The sequence below is a fragment of the Bos grunniens genome, chromosome 10 (genome assembly GCF_055505025.1).
Source record: "Bos grunniens cultivar Pamir isolate PY7600 chromosome 10, Bosgru_T2T1.0, whole genome shotgun sequence".
In the NCBI taxonomy this organism is placed as follows: Eukaryota; Metazoa; Chordata; class Mammalia; order Artiodactyla; family Bovidae; genus Bos; species Bos grunniens.
In genome coordinates this window covers 99119917-99133698 of record NC_141174.1, presented here as the reverse complement: position 1 = coordinate 99133698, position 13782 = coordinate 99119917, and the positions used below count along the sequence as shown (strand labels likewise).

At 36.0% G+C, this 13782-nt stretch overlaps 1 protein-coding gene across 11 annotated transcripts in view; it reads left to right on the top strand.

Moving 5' to 3' along the window:
* KCNN2 (potassium calcium-activated channel subfamily N member 2) overlaps positions 1-13782 on the top strand; it is a 504825-nt gene that overhangs the window by 156121 nt on the left and 334922 nt on the right. For all 11 annotated transcript variants that reach the window (XM_086323291.1, XM_086323286.1, XM_086323284.1 and 8 more), the window contains one exon: positions 5492-5577. The gene's annotated coding sequence lies outside the window, so the exon portion shown is untranslated. The remainder of the gene's footprint in view (positions 1-5491; positions 5578-13782) is intronic.

The window sequence follows — 13782 nt, the reverse complement described above, 5'->3', positions numbered from 1 at the left end:
GGCAGATCTCAAAGTGTCCCTAAAGTCAGTATGATGTATTAACTTCTTGCTACTGCTGCTAAGTCACTTCAGTCGTGTCCGACTCTGTGCGACCCCATAGACGGCAGCCCACCAGACTCCTCCACCCATGGGATTTTCCAGACAAGAGTACTGGAGTGGGGTGCCATTGCTTTCTCCGATTAACTTCTTAGGACAGGGTATCTCAGAGGAATCAGAATGACTTGAGGTTCTAATGAAAAAGATAAATTCCTTAGCATCACTCCAGATTTTTTAATTAAAATCATTAAGATGTTATCAATAGATGCAGAATGAACTTAGATAATATCCAACATCAACTCATAGTAAATTTCTTATTAAACTCAGAAAAGAGGAAAACTGCCTCAATTTAATAAAGACTATCCAGAACCACTTACAACACCTAAATTAATGAGCAAGGTTGTAGAATACAAGGTTGATATACAAAAGTAAATTGCTTTTCTGTATACCTGCAGTGAACAAGTAGAATTTGAAATTAAAAACTAAATACCATATACCTTAGCTCCCCCCAATATTAAATACTTAGAAATAAGTATTTAGAAATTATTATATTTTATACTTTATTATATTATAATATAATACATTATATTATATGTATATAATTAGAAATAATACAATAAAATATGTGCAATATCTGTATGAGGAAAACTAAAAAACTCTGATGAAAGAAATCAAAGAATAAATTTAGAAAGAATCAATGCTTATTGATGGGAAAACTCAGTATTGTGAAGATGTCAGTTCTTCCTAACTTGATTTTTTGATTCAATGCAATTCTAATAAAAATCACAGCAAGTTATTTTGTGGATATTGACAAACTGACTCTAAAGCTTATACAGAAAGGCAAAAGACCCAGAATAATCAACACAATATTGAAGGAAAAGATCAAAGTTGGAGGACTGACATTACCTGGCTTCAAGAATTTCCTATAAGCTACAGTGATTGAGAAAGTGTAATATTGGTGAAAGAATTGACAAATAGATCAACTGAACATAATAGACAGCCCAGAAATAGCCCCCACTGTAAATTCAGTCAACTGATCTTTTACAAAAGAGCAAAGGTAATATAATGGAGAAAAGACAGTCTTTCAACAAAAGGTCCTAGAACAACTGGACATCCATAGGCAAAAAATAAATCTAGACATGTCCTTACATCCCTCACAAAATTAATTCAAAATGGATCATAGACCTAAATGTAAAATGCAAAACTATAAATATCCTAGAGATAACATATGAAAATCTAGATGACCTTAAGTTTTAGATATAATATCAAAGGACAATTCATAAAGAATTAATAAGTTGGATGTCATTGAAATTAAATTTTTTTCCTGCTCTGTGAAAGACACTATGAAGAGAATGAAAAGATAAGCCACAAACGAGGAGAAAATACCTGAAAAAGACATGTCTGATAAGCAAATATTATCCAAAATATCTCAGCTCAGTCACTCAGTCATTTCTGATGCTCTGTGACCCCCTCAACTGTAGCTGCCAGGCTCCTCTGTCCATGGAATTTTCCTGGCAATAATACTGGAGTGGGCTTCTATTTCCTACTTCAAGGGGGTCTTCCCAACCCAGGTTTCAAACACACATCTCTTGGATCTCCTTCATTGGCAGGTGGATTTTTTTACCATTGTTCCACCTGGGAAGCCACCCGTAACATACAAAGTATATTAAAATTGAGCAATAAGATCCAACAATCTGATTTTTTAAAAGGCCAAAGACTTTAATAGATACCTTACCAAAGAAGGAACAGATGTCAACTAAGCATGTGAAAAAAATATTCAACATCATATGTCATCAGAGAAATGCATATTAAAACAATGAAATACATTTCACATCTGTTAAATGGTCAAAATCCAGAACCTAAAGCTGGACACCTAAATCTGAAGAGGACATAGAGCACACAGAATTCTCATGCACTGCTGGTGGGAATGCAAAACAGTGCAGTAACTTTGGAAGACAGTTTGTTGGTTTCTTACAGAAAACTAAATATACTCTTACCATGTGATTCAGCAATTACACTCCTTGGTATTTACCAAAGGAGTTGAAAACACATCCACACAAAATCCTGCACACAGGTGTTCAAAGCAGTTTTACAATTGCTGAAACTTTGAAGCAACCTAGAGGTCCTTCCAAAATGAATGGATAAATACATTGTGGTTCTTACAATAGAATATTATTCAGTGCTGCAAATAAATGAACTATCAAGCCATGAAAAGAAATGGAGGAACCCTAAAGGTATATTACTAAGTGAAATAAATAAGTCTTAAAAGGCTGCATAATGTAGGATTCCAGCTATATGACATTCTGGAAAAGGCAAAACTATGGAGACAGTAAAAAGATCAGTGATTTTTAGGGCAGTGAAACTACTCTGCATAATCCTGTGATGATGCATGTGTATCACTATACATTTGTCCACCACTCCAGTGAGTATATTGATATTGACAGAGACTATGCATGTGTTGCAGTGGGGAGTCTATGGAAAATATCTGTACCTTCCACTCAATTTTCCTGTGAACCTAAAAGTCTAAATTGTGTCTTTTAAAAAAACAATCAGGGAACAAAATCATTGGGTTTGCATCAACTATAGACTGTTTCAGGGTCAGCAAACATTTTTTGTAAAGGGTAAAGTGTGGTCTTTAGTGTACATACCTTTTTTTTTTTTTTTTTGACAATTCCTCAAAAATGTGAAAACAATTGCCAGCTGGTGATCCTTAAAAATGAAGTGGCAGTTTGGATTAGGCCACAGCTTGCCAATCTCTGAACTGTGTAATTAGAAACATTGGTCTTTCAGAAAAAGTTCCTAATGCTAACTTTGTAAATAGATAAAATATTTTTGAGTACCTCCTGGTCTAACAAATAATAGATTAGAAATCTGTATTCTGATTAAAATGGTGTTGTTGAGTGATGTATTATCCACCTTATTCAATCTAACAATATTGGACAAAATATTTTAAACATATACTTGAAGTATATGGAGCTTCCCTGGTGGCTCAGTTGGTAAAGATTCCACCTGCAATGCGGGAGACCTGGGTTCAACCCCTGGGATGGGAGGATCCCCTGGAGAAGGGAAAGGCTACCCGCTCTAGTATTCGGATGTAGTACTTAGATGCTCCATCACTATGACAATGAGCAAAAGGAGAGAGGAGTCTTACCCAAGAAGAGGAAAACAAAACTTCATGAAAGATGGCTGATAAACTCAGTCAGCAGGTGAACTGTCATTCAGTGAAATACATATATTAAGGCCATCTTCCAAAACAGACTTAAAAAAAACAAGTATCTTTGAAATCTTAAAAGGGATACAGGAATTCATATGTGCTTGCATGCTAAGTCTCTTCAGTCGTGCCTGACTCTGTGCAGTCCCTTTCCAGGGGATTCTCCAGGCAAGGATACTGGAGTGGGTGGCCATGCCCTTCTCCAGGAGATCTTCCAGACTTGGGGATTGAACTTGTATCTCTTATATCTCATGTGTTGGCAGACAGGTTCTTTACCACTTGTGCCAACTGGGAGGCCTGATAGAGTAATAAGTTATATTATAAAATAAGAAAAGGTAATTATGAATTACAGACAGATGTGACCAAGAATAGGGAAAGCAAAACAGAACAAATGAGAGATTCTGGAATTGAAAATTACTGTCATGTTTTAATTAATAGATGAGCATAATCAAAGAGATAATCAGTTGAAGACCAGAGCAAAACTCTGAAAGTTTGAGAAAAAAATGAAAATGAAATTAAAGACCTAAATCATAAAATAGATTGAGAAATCTAGCATATACCTAATATATGTTCCAAAAATAAGAAATGTGGCAATGAGAAAAAGGCTAGATTTTAAGAAATGAGACAGTGTCTTCTGAGTCAAAGAAAGACTTAGATCCTTAGATAGTGACCTAAGTGGTAAATATTAGAAATAAAAGTTCAGTCAGTCCTAAATACAGTATAGCAACACCGCCACCCTGTATGACACTTTTGGATGAAATAGAAAACAGTTCCTTCTGTCCATACTGTCCATTAATTTCATGATTGGATGAGGAGCCCATGGCCTAGGTTTTGCCTCTAGTTGCTCCCCTAGCCATATTCCTTTGAAAAGGGCAAGAACACCCTGTTCAAAGACCCTGTTCTCCAACACCACAGTTTAAAAGCATCAATTCTTCAGCACTCAGCTTTCTTTATAGTTCAACTCTCACATCCATACGTGACTACTGGAAAAACCATAGCCTTGACTGTCAGATGGACCTTTGTTGGCAAAGTAATGTCTCTGCTTTTTAATATGCTGTCTAGATTGGTCATAGCTTTTCTTCCAAGGAGTAAGCGTCTTTTAACTTCATGGCTGCATCACCAACTGCAGTGATTCTGGAGCTCCCCAAAATAATTCTGTTACTGTTTCCATTGTTTCCCCATCTATTTGCCATGAAGTGATGGGACCAGATGCCATGATCTTAGTTTTCTGAATGTTGAGCTTTAAGCCAACTTTTTCACTCTCCTCTTTGACTTTCATCAAGAGGCTCTTTAGTTCTTCTTCGCTTTCTACCATAAGCATGGTGTCATCTGCATATCTGAGGTTATTGATATTTCTCTCGGCAGCCTTGATTTCAGCTTGTGCTTCATCCAGCCCAGCATTTTGTGTGATGTATTCTGCATATAAGTTAAATAAGCAGGGTGACAATATGCAGCCTTGACAAACTCCTTTCCCGATTTAGAACCAGTCTGTTGTTCCATGTCCAAATCTAACTGTTGTTTCTTGACCTGCATACAGATTTCTCAGGAGCAGGTCAGGTGGTCTGGTATTCCCCTCTCTTTCAGATTTTTCCACAGTTTGTTGTGATCCACACAGTCAAAGTCTTTGGTATAGTCAATAAAGCAGAAGTAGATGTTTTTCTGGAACTCTCTTGCTTTTTCTATGACCCAACAGATATTGCCAATTTGACCTCTTGTTCCTCTGCCTTTTCTAAACCCAGCTTGAACATCTGGAATTTTACAGTTCACTTACTGTTGAAGTCTGACTAGGAGGATTTTGAGCATTACTTTGCTGGCATGTGAGATGAGTGCGATTGTGTGGTAGTTTTTTTTTTTTTTTTTCCTTATGTGTATGATAATATGTGCTTGAAGTCAGTGGAATAAAACTCTTTAAATGCTGAGGGAAAAGGATTCACATCCTGAGGCATGGTATAGCACTAAAATTGTCATTCAGAAGTAAGGATGAAATAGTTTTAGTGTTAGTTGCTCAGTTGTGTCTGACTCTTTGTGACCCCGTGGCCTTTAGCCTGCCAGGCTCCTCTGCCCATAAGATTTCCCTGGCAAGAATACTGGAGTGGGTTGCCATTTTCTCCTCCAGGGGATCTTCCTGACCCAGCAGTTGAACCCGGGTATCCTACATATAAAGGCTGACTCTTTACCATCTGAGCCACCATGGAAGCCCATAAATAGTGTTGGACAACATCTAATAGAATTTATCTCTTACAGATTCTTGCTGAGAGAACTACAAAAGGATGGACTCCAGCAAAAGAATAAGTGAATCTAAGGAATGGAGTGGGATATAAGCAACGACAGTGAGTAAAACATGTATTTTTAGTTCTAATGTAACACAGTGATTTTATTGAGAAAAAGAAATGTTAAACTTAGCTGAGTTTACTTCAGTTATACCCTCCTCTCTGCCTGTGTTTCAACTATTTTCAGTATAGTGACTTGCTGTTTATAGACAATTATGTGTCTGTTTCTCCTGCTAGCTAACTACCACTACACTAAGAAAAGGAAAACAGTTGCTATTTAAATAATATAAGAGAATGAAAACCAGAAAGTATTTGTCTTTATAAGCCTTGGGTAGGCTCACCTAGTGCTTAGATAAGTGCCTCTCATGTAAAAGGTGATCAATTTATTTATTGAGTGAATAATATATTCTCTTTTCCAGCCCGTGCTAAGATTAGTGATCAGAGGTTCATGTCCTTGGTTTGTTTTTCTCAGAAGACAGTGATAAAAATGAAGCTATAATTAAAACATGTTACAAAGTCTACATTTTCAAGAACTTTTGGCAAAGAATAATTTTGGGGGAGACAGTTTTCTGAGAGTTCTCTTTTAGGTCTTAAATAAATCTTAGGTTTAAAAAAATCTTGACTTTTATCTGAGCAACAATGAAAATCTGGTTCTTGATTGGAAAGGAGGTAGGTATTTTAAAGATAAATTCTTAAAGTATTCTTTCAGGATACGTCGCCCAGTTATTTTTCCATAAAAAAGGCAGACAAGGTCCTCACCATCATTCCAGAAGCACTTTCTGTCCAGGCTGTGTGCTGCCCTAGTATTTCTTTAGGGAAATCTCTGAAATGGCCTGGCAGCTCCAACCTGGTGGTGAGATCATTATCTTGGCAGAGTGATGGTCATTTCCTTACACTTTTGCTCCATACCCAGCTTGCCAATCAGTAGTTGGGTATATTTAAGGTACCAGCACTAACAGCCAAGGTCCCTTACTTAATTTTATGATTACCTTAGAAAGGGCTTTTGTCCATATACTCATGTTTGCCGAGAATGTGTGACATATTGTTAAAAGCCAGACTTTTCATGAGACAGGTTGGTCTAGTCCCCAAATCTGTAATATTTGGTATTTATTGGTGAGCCAGCTATGGAAAAGTCTAGGTCTTGTAAATGTTGTATTGTTTCATCATCTGGGGTTTTTGAATCTTAAAACTTGTGATGTGGCTGCCGGCTAAAACTGAGCTGCTGATCTGGCATCAGGTTATAAGCCAGGCATCATCTAAATTGAAGTCTTTTCTGTTTTCACACCTACCATCTTTCAGACTACTAATAGCTAGTTAGTATCCATTGATTTTTCACAGAAATAAAACAGAAACCTGTTGTTGTTCAGTCGCTATGCTGTGTCTGACTTTTTACGACCCCATAGACTGCAACCTGCCAGGCTTCCCTGTCCCTCGCCATCTCGTAGAGTTTGCCCAAGTTCATATTCTTTGAACATACACCTGTTAAATATCTAATCAGTTTTTGCTCTCTTTTTGCTACCTATTTAAAAGAAAATATATAATTAGCTCAAGAGTTAAAGAAATATAAAAACAATTATACTTCAATTGATAGCATCCGTTTGACATTAACATTTTCCTAGTTTAGGATAGAAAAATAACTCTTATTTACTGTGATGAAAAGATTTCCAAAGACATATAGTAAAGAGTTTGATGCTTTGGGGCTTCAGAAAAACTTTAGAGAAAAATTTTATGGAAATGCTTTTGTTTACTTTTTCAAACTCATTTCTTTGAAATTATGAGAGAGAGGGGACCATGTCCATTTTCCTTTAACTATATTTTACAGTGTTTCAATTAAGTACATAATATACAGTATTTTTCACATGTAATGAAATCAGTGGTTATTTTAACAGTAAGACAGAAGGCTCACTGAGCATTTGAAAACAGCCATGGTAAGTAGGGAAGTATATTATTCCGAGTCTATTTAGGTGATTGAAGTAATTTTAAGAGGAGAATTTAATATAAAATATGGTCATCCAGGAATTGGACATCTGGCAAAAGGAACACTAAGATTTCACAGACTGTCCCTAGAGCTGAGAAAGTTAAGGGAACAGCTTAGAATTATCAAAAATTAGAATTTTGGCTGAGGGACACAGAGCTTAGGCTCAGACTTCTGAGAGGGTGGGGCTGAGCTGTGTTAGAGCCTTGGGAAAGGCACCAAGGTGCTGCACAAGTGTGGGAGCGTGACCTTTATGGAGGGGGTACCAGCTGGCTGCATCTGGGGCCAGCAAGAAACCACAGTGGGGTGGGTCCTGCCAATGCTACTGGAATCAGCTATACTACTGGAATAATCAGCCAAGGGTGCCTCTTTGTTGGATGGTAATAACTTCTACAGAGTACATCGTGAGAAACGCTGGGCTGGAAAAAGCACAAGCTGGAATCAAGATTGCTGGGAGAAATATCAATAACCTCAGATATGCAGATGACACCACCCTTATGGCAGAAAGTGAAGAGGAACTAAAAAGCCTCTTGAGGAAAGTGAAAGAGGAGACTGAAAAAGTTGGCTTAAAGCTCAACATTCAGAGAACAGAGATCATGGCATCTGGTCCCATCACTTCATGCGAAATAGATGGGGAAATGGTAGAAACAGTGTCAGACTTTATTTTGGGGGGCTCCAAAATCACTGCAGATGGTGACTGCAGCCATGAAATTAAAAGACGCTTACTCCTTGGAAGAAAAGTTATGACCAACCTAGATGGCATATTCAAAAGCAGAGACATTACTTTGCCAACAAAGGTCCGTCTAGTCAAGGCTATGGTTTTTCCAGTGGTCATGTATGGATGTGAGAGTTGGACTGTGAAGAAAGCTGAGCACCAAAGCATTGATGCTTTTGAACTGTGGTGTTGGAGAAGACTCTTGAGAGTCCCTTGGACTGCAAGGAGATCCAACCAGTCCATTCTGAAGGAGATCAGCCCTGGGATTTCTTTGGAAGGAATGATGCTAAAGCTGAAAGTCCAGTACTTTGGCAACCTCATGCGAAGAGTTGACTCATTGGAAAAGACTCTGATGCTGGGAGGGATTGGGGGCAGGAGAAGAAGGGGACGACAGAGGATGAGATGGCTGGATGGCATCACTGACTGGATGGACGTGAGTCTGAGTGAACTCTGGGAGTTGGTGATAGACAGGGAGGCCTGGCGTGCTGTGATTCATGGGGTCGCAAAGAGTCGGACACGACTGAGTGACTGAACTGAACTGAACTGAATGAGAGTAAAAGGAATCAAAACAGTAACAGGAAATAACCTAGAAGGACAGTGTTCATCCTTTATCCTTCTTTTATCCTGTCTACTCTTTCTCTAGTGCCCCCTATTGTCAGAACCTAACACTGATCCCACTAGCCAAAGAGAAATGGTTTGCACCACCTCCCCGCTCCTCCCAGAAGCACAAAAAGTGAAGAATACAAGAGTGGACCTGCCACAGTAAGTCTGGTTAACATCCATCACCATATGCTTACAATTTTTTTCTTGTGATGAGAACTTTTAGGATCTGTTCTCTTAATAACTTTAAAATATACAATATAGTATTGTTAATTATTAAAAAAAAAAAAAAAGAGTGGACCTGAAGCTAAGAGGTAACAGTTTAATAATGAGCATAGGAGAAAACAAAATAAAATAAAACTGACCTGTCTTTCTTATCATCTATATGATTATTTCATAAAAAATAATACTTTTGACCTTTGTATTTTAGGTAAAAGTAATCATTTTTTTTCCAGAAAATATTTTTCTTGCTCAATTAATTAAGTGGAGTCTGAAAAGAAATTAGTTGGATAAAGATGGTTGGCTCAACATATGCTTGTGCTTTCCGAAATTTCTTAAAATAGCTGAAGAGGTGTTTTTAAAAATCTTAATTATGTTATAAAATAATAATAATTCATGACAGAAAGAAAGAGGGGGAAAAAAGAATTCTGATGGAAAGGCACATCCCAAAAGAAAGCTGGAGAATGTCACTGCAGATGTGGGAGTGGTTCCCAGGGAGCGGGAACCTAAAAGTCAATGAATATGAGAAGCAGATCAGGCTTCTGAATATTGGGATGAATAATAGGGTAATTTCTTTCTGAGGAGGAAAACCAGTCAGCCTCCCCACCCCTTTATCTGCAAAGGGGCTAGCAGGGACAGTATCAGTTTGCTGTCAACATAAAGGGATTGGTGTAGGCTATGGGCCACAGAGGAAGTCCCTCATATGGTTAATGACCCCTGGAAGGAGCATTGGGTCAGAGAGTAGAAGAATAGCTACAAAGTCACCTACAAAACATGCCCTGTTCTTTTCCTACAAACACCTGAGGAAACTATACAAGAAAGGAACAGATCAAACAGTGACTCTGAAATACAAAGATGAATAGACAATAAAGAATTGCATGAGAAGGTCTGTCACTATGAAAGGAAGTCACCAAAGTCACAAAGAAGATGACTACTCCTGAAAATTTAGTTATTTGAGTAGACTAAGAAAAATAATAAAGGAACTATAATTGTTATTGAAGAGATGATATCTATTTTTTAAAGGCTGTTATCAGAAGAAAAACAAATGCCTTGGTAATTATAAATCATTGATAATTTTAAAATAATCTCAATTGTTTTATAAAACTGTAATTCAGGATAATGCATATGGGGGAAAAAGGAAGCAGATGAATTTAATTCATACAGAACAACATGAATCAGCAACAGTATTTATACCAATGTAAGTATTTTGGTAGAAATCTTAAGGTCTCATTAGTTATCTTCAAGGCTGAATAGACACAGCTAAAGAACGAGTTAACGTTGAGGTGCATGTATCATTACATAAAGTAGAATTTTCTTCTATTCTGAAGAAATATGCCCAGGGCTGGGATTATAAGATCATATGGTAACTCTATTTTTATTTTTTTTTTACCCCTCAGTTTAAGGAACCATCATTACTGTTCTTCATAGTGGCTGTAATAATTTACATTCCCACCAACAACGTAGGAGGGTTCCCTTTTCTCTACACCCCTCTCCAGCGTTTATCATTTATAGACTTTTGGATGATAACCATTCTGAGCACTGTTGGGTGATACCTCATGGTGGTTTCGATTTACACTTCTCTGATAATGAGCAGTGTTGAGTATCTTCTCATGTGCCTGTTTGCCATCTGTATATCTTCTTTGTAGACATGTTTATTCAGATGTTCCCATTTTTGATTGAGTTGTTTGTTTTTTTGATATTGAGTTGTGTGAGCTGTTTTTTTATTTTGGATATTGACCCCTTGTCAGTTGCATCTTTTGCAAATATTTTCTCCCGTTCCATAGGTCATCTTTCCATTTTGTTGATGGTTTCCTTTGATGTGTGAAAGCTTTTACATTTGATTAGGTCCCATTTGTTTATTTTTTATCTTGGGAGATAGAGCTAAGAAGATTTTGCTGTGATATGTCCAAAAATGTTTTGCCTATGTTCTCTTCTTGGAATTTTATGATGTCATGTCTTATATTTAGATATTTAAATCATTTAGAGTTTATTTTCATGTATGATGTGAGGGAGTTTTCCAGTTTCACTGATTTACATGTAGTTGTCCAGCTTTCCAAACACCACTTGTTGAAGAGAATGTCTTTTCTCTGTTGTACAGGTTTGCCTCCTTTATCATAGATTAACTGAATGTAGATATGTGGGTTTATTTCTGGGCTATCTGTTCTGTTCCATTGATTTGTATGTCTGCTTTTGTGTCAATACTATGCTGTTTTAATTACTGTAGCTTTGTAGTGTTGTCTGAAGTCTGGAATGGTTATGCTTCCAGCTGGGTGCTTTACCAATTCTGGGTCTTTTGTGGTTTCATATACATTTTAGGATGATTTGTTCTAGTTCTATGATAAATGTCATGGGTATTTTGATAATGATTACATTAAATCTGTGTATTGCTTTGGTAGTATGGCCATTTTAACCATATTAATTCTTCTAGTCCAAGAGCATGAGATAGCATTCCATTTCTTTGAATCATCTTCAAAATTATTTATCAATGTTTAATAGTTCCTAGTATGTAAGTCTTTCACCTCTTTGGTCAGGTTTTTTTCTAGATATTTTATTTTTTGATGTGATTTTATAAGTTTTTTTTTGCATTCTCTTTCTGATATTTCATTGAAATCTGTTGCATTTTATTACAGTAAAGAAATGCAGCAGATTTCTGTATGGTAAGTTTATATCCTGCTACCTTACTGAATTCATTTATCAGTTTTAGTAGTTTTGCCCAATGTTCATAGCAAGACCATTTACAGTAGCCAAGACATGAAAGCAACCTAAGTGCCCATCAGCAGCTGAATGAATAAAGAAGATGTAGTATATACACACACACATTGGCTATTACTCAGCCACAAAAAGAATGAAATAATTCATATATAGCAACATGGATGGATCTAGAGATTATAATACTAATTATTTTAAGTCAGACCGAGAAAAACAAATATCATATGATATCACTTTTATGTGGAATCAAAAAAATGTGGTATAAATGAACTCATTTACAAAACAGATTTACAGACTTAGAAAACAAAATTATGGCTATGATAGGGGAAAAGGGAAGGAGGAATAAATTAGGAGTTTGGGATTAACATATACACCCTACTATATAGAAAATAGATAAACAATGAGGACCTGCTGTGTACCACAGGGAACAATATCTTACAGTAACCTATGATAGAATATAATCTGAAAAAGAACATGTATATCATATATATGACATATATATCATAAAGAATCACTTTTTTATACACCTGAAACTAATATAACATTGTAAATCAATTATACTTCAATAAAAAAAGACATAACACAGCAACATGAATCAACAATAATATCTATGCCAATATAAATTCCTTGGTAGAAATTTAAAGATTAGTTGGTTTAAAGGCAGAATAGACAGAGCTAAAGAACGAGTGAACAAGTCAAGGTTTTTCTCCATGGAGGAAAAACAGATTAAAAATGACAAAAAGTTGTTATGTGGAAAATGGGTTCAAAATGCATAATATTTTTGTCTTCCAAACATTTCAAGCATATAAAAAAGAGAATGCAGGGACTTCCTTGGTGGTCCAGTGGTTAAGATTAGGTGCTTCCAGTGCAGACGGCATGAGTTCGTTTCCTGGTCAGGGAACTAAGATCCCACATGCCATGTGGCCAAAGAAAATAAAAATTTAAAAAATAAGAGAGGTGGAATGTAAGAAACAACCAAATTATTTATAAAGCATTTTCAGTGTATACTACTATACTAATTTAAAAGGGCCCACCAAGCTACAGTGGATTAAATAATGAAAGACACATAATTTTGCCTATTGTGTTCACAGTCACATCCCTAGAAGACTGAACAAGTGTTTGGCACATAATAGATACTCAAAAAAGATTTATCAAATGAATGAAGGAGTCTAAATGTAAAATGGTAAATTTTGAGAATACCAAGATTAAAGAAAAAAAAAAAGATTCCAAGTGTCTACAAAGAAAAAATTGTGAATTAGATTTGCATTATATGTGATGAGAAATACCAAGTGGGGCAAAATTTCACATTCTGAGGGAAATTAATTTTGAAAATAAAATCTTATAGCCAGCCACATTAACATTTAAGTGTGAGTATAAAATAAGACATTTACAAGGATGCAAAGACTCAGAAACATACTAATCTGTAGATCCTCTGTAAAGTCAGCATTTAAGCTTGTGCTCTAGCAAAAGAAAAATGAATTAAAAGAGGACATAGACTGCGGAACAAATGAACCAGGAAAGCTTGTAGCAAAGTTTATGTAATTATGCTTCATTGAAAAAATAATAGCCTGGCACTAAAATTCCCAAAGATTTTAACAGAAGAGTCAGTTGGTCAGGAGTTGGGGGAAAGTTGAGTGGGGATTACCAGACAGGAGGAAGAAAAAAATCTTTCCTGCTCTGTTCAGTAGGTAAATAGAGTAATGCATTAAATTTTTTTTTCTTTTTTTTTTAAATTTTATTTTATTTTTAAACTTTACATAATTGTATTAGTTTTGCCAATATCAAAATGAATCCTGTTTTAACATAATGGAAACCATAGGTTAAATGTTCTTAAAACTCAGAGTATAGAAGAATGCTTTAGAGTGTTTCATTTAAAAAAATGTTTGGTCAAATTATATTAGCATTCTTAATGTTGATTGTACAGTAGCTAAGTGGTATCTAAATCTCTGTGACCCAATGAACTACAGAAATACTGTCAAATTCTCTGTAGTAAAATTTGCCAATTTATACTGTGTCAACAGTACTTAAAAGTACTTTTTCCTGTACC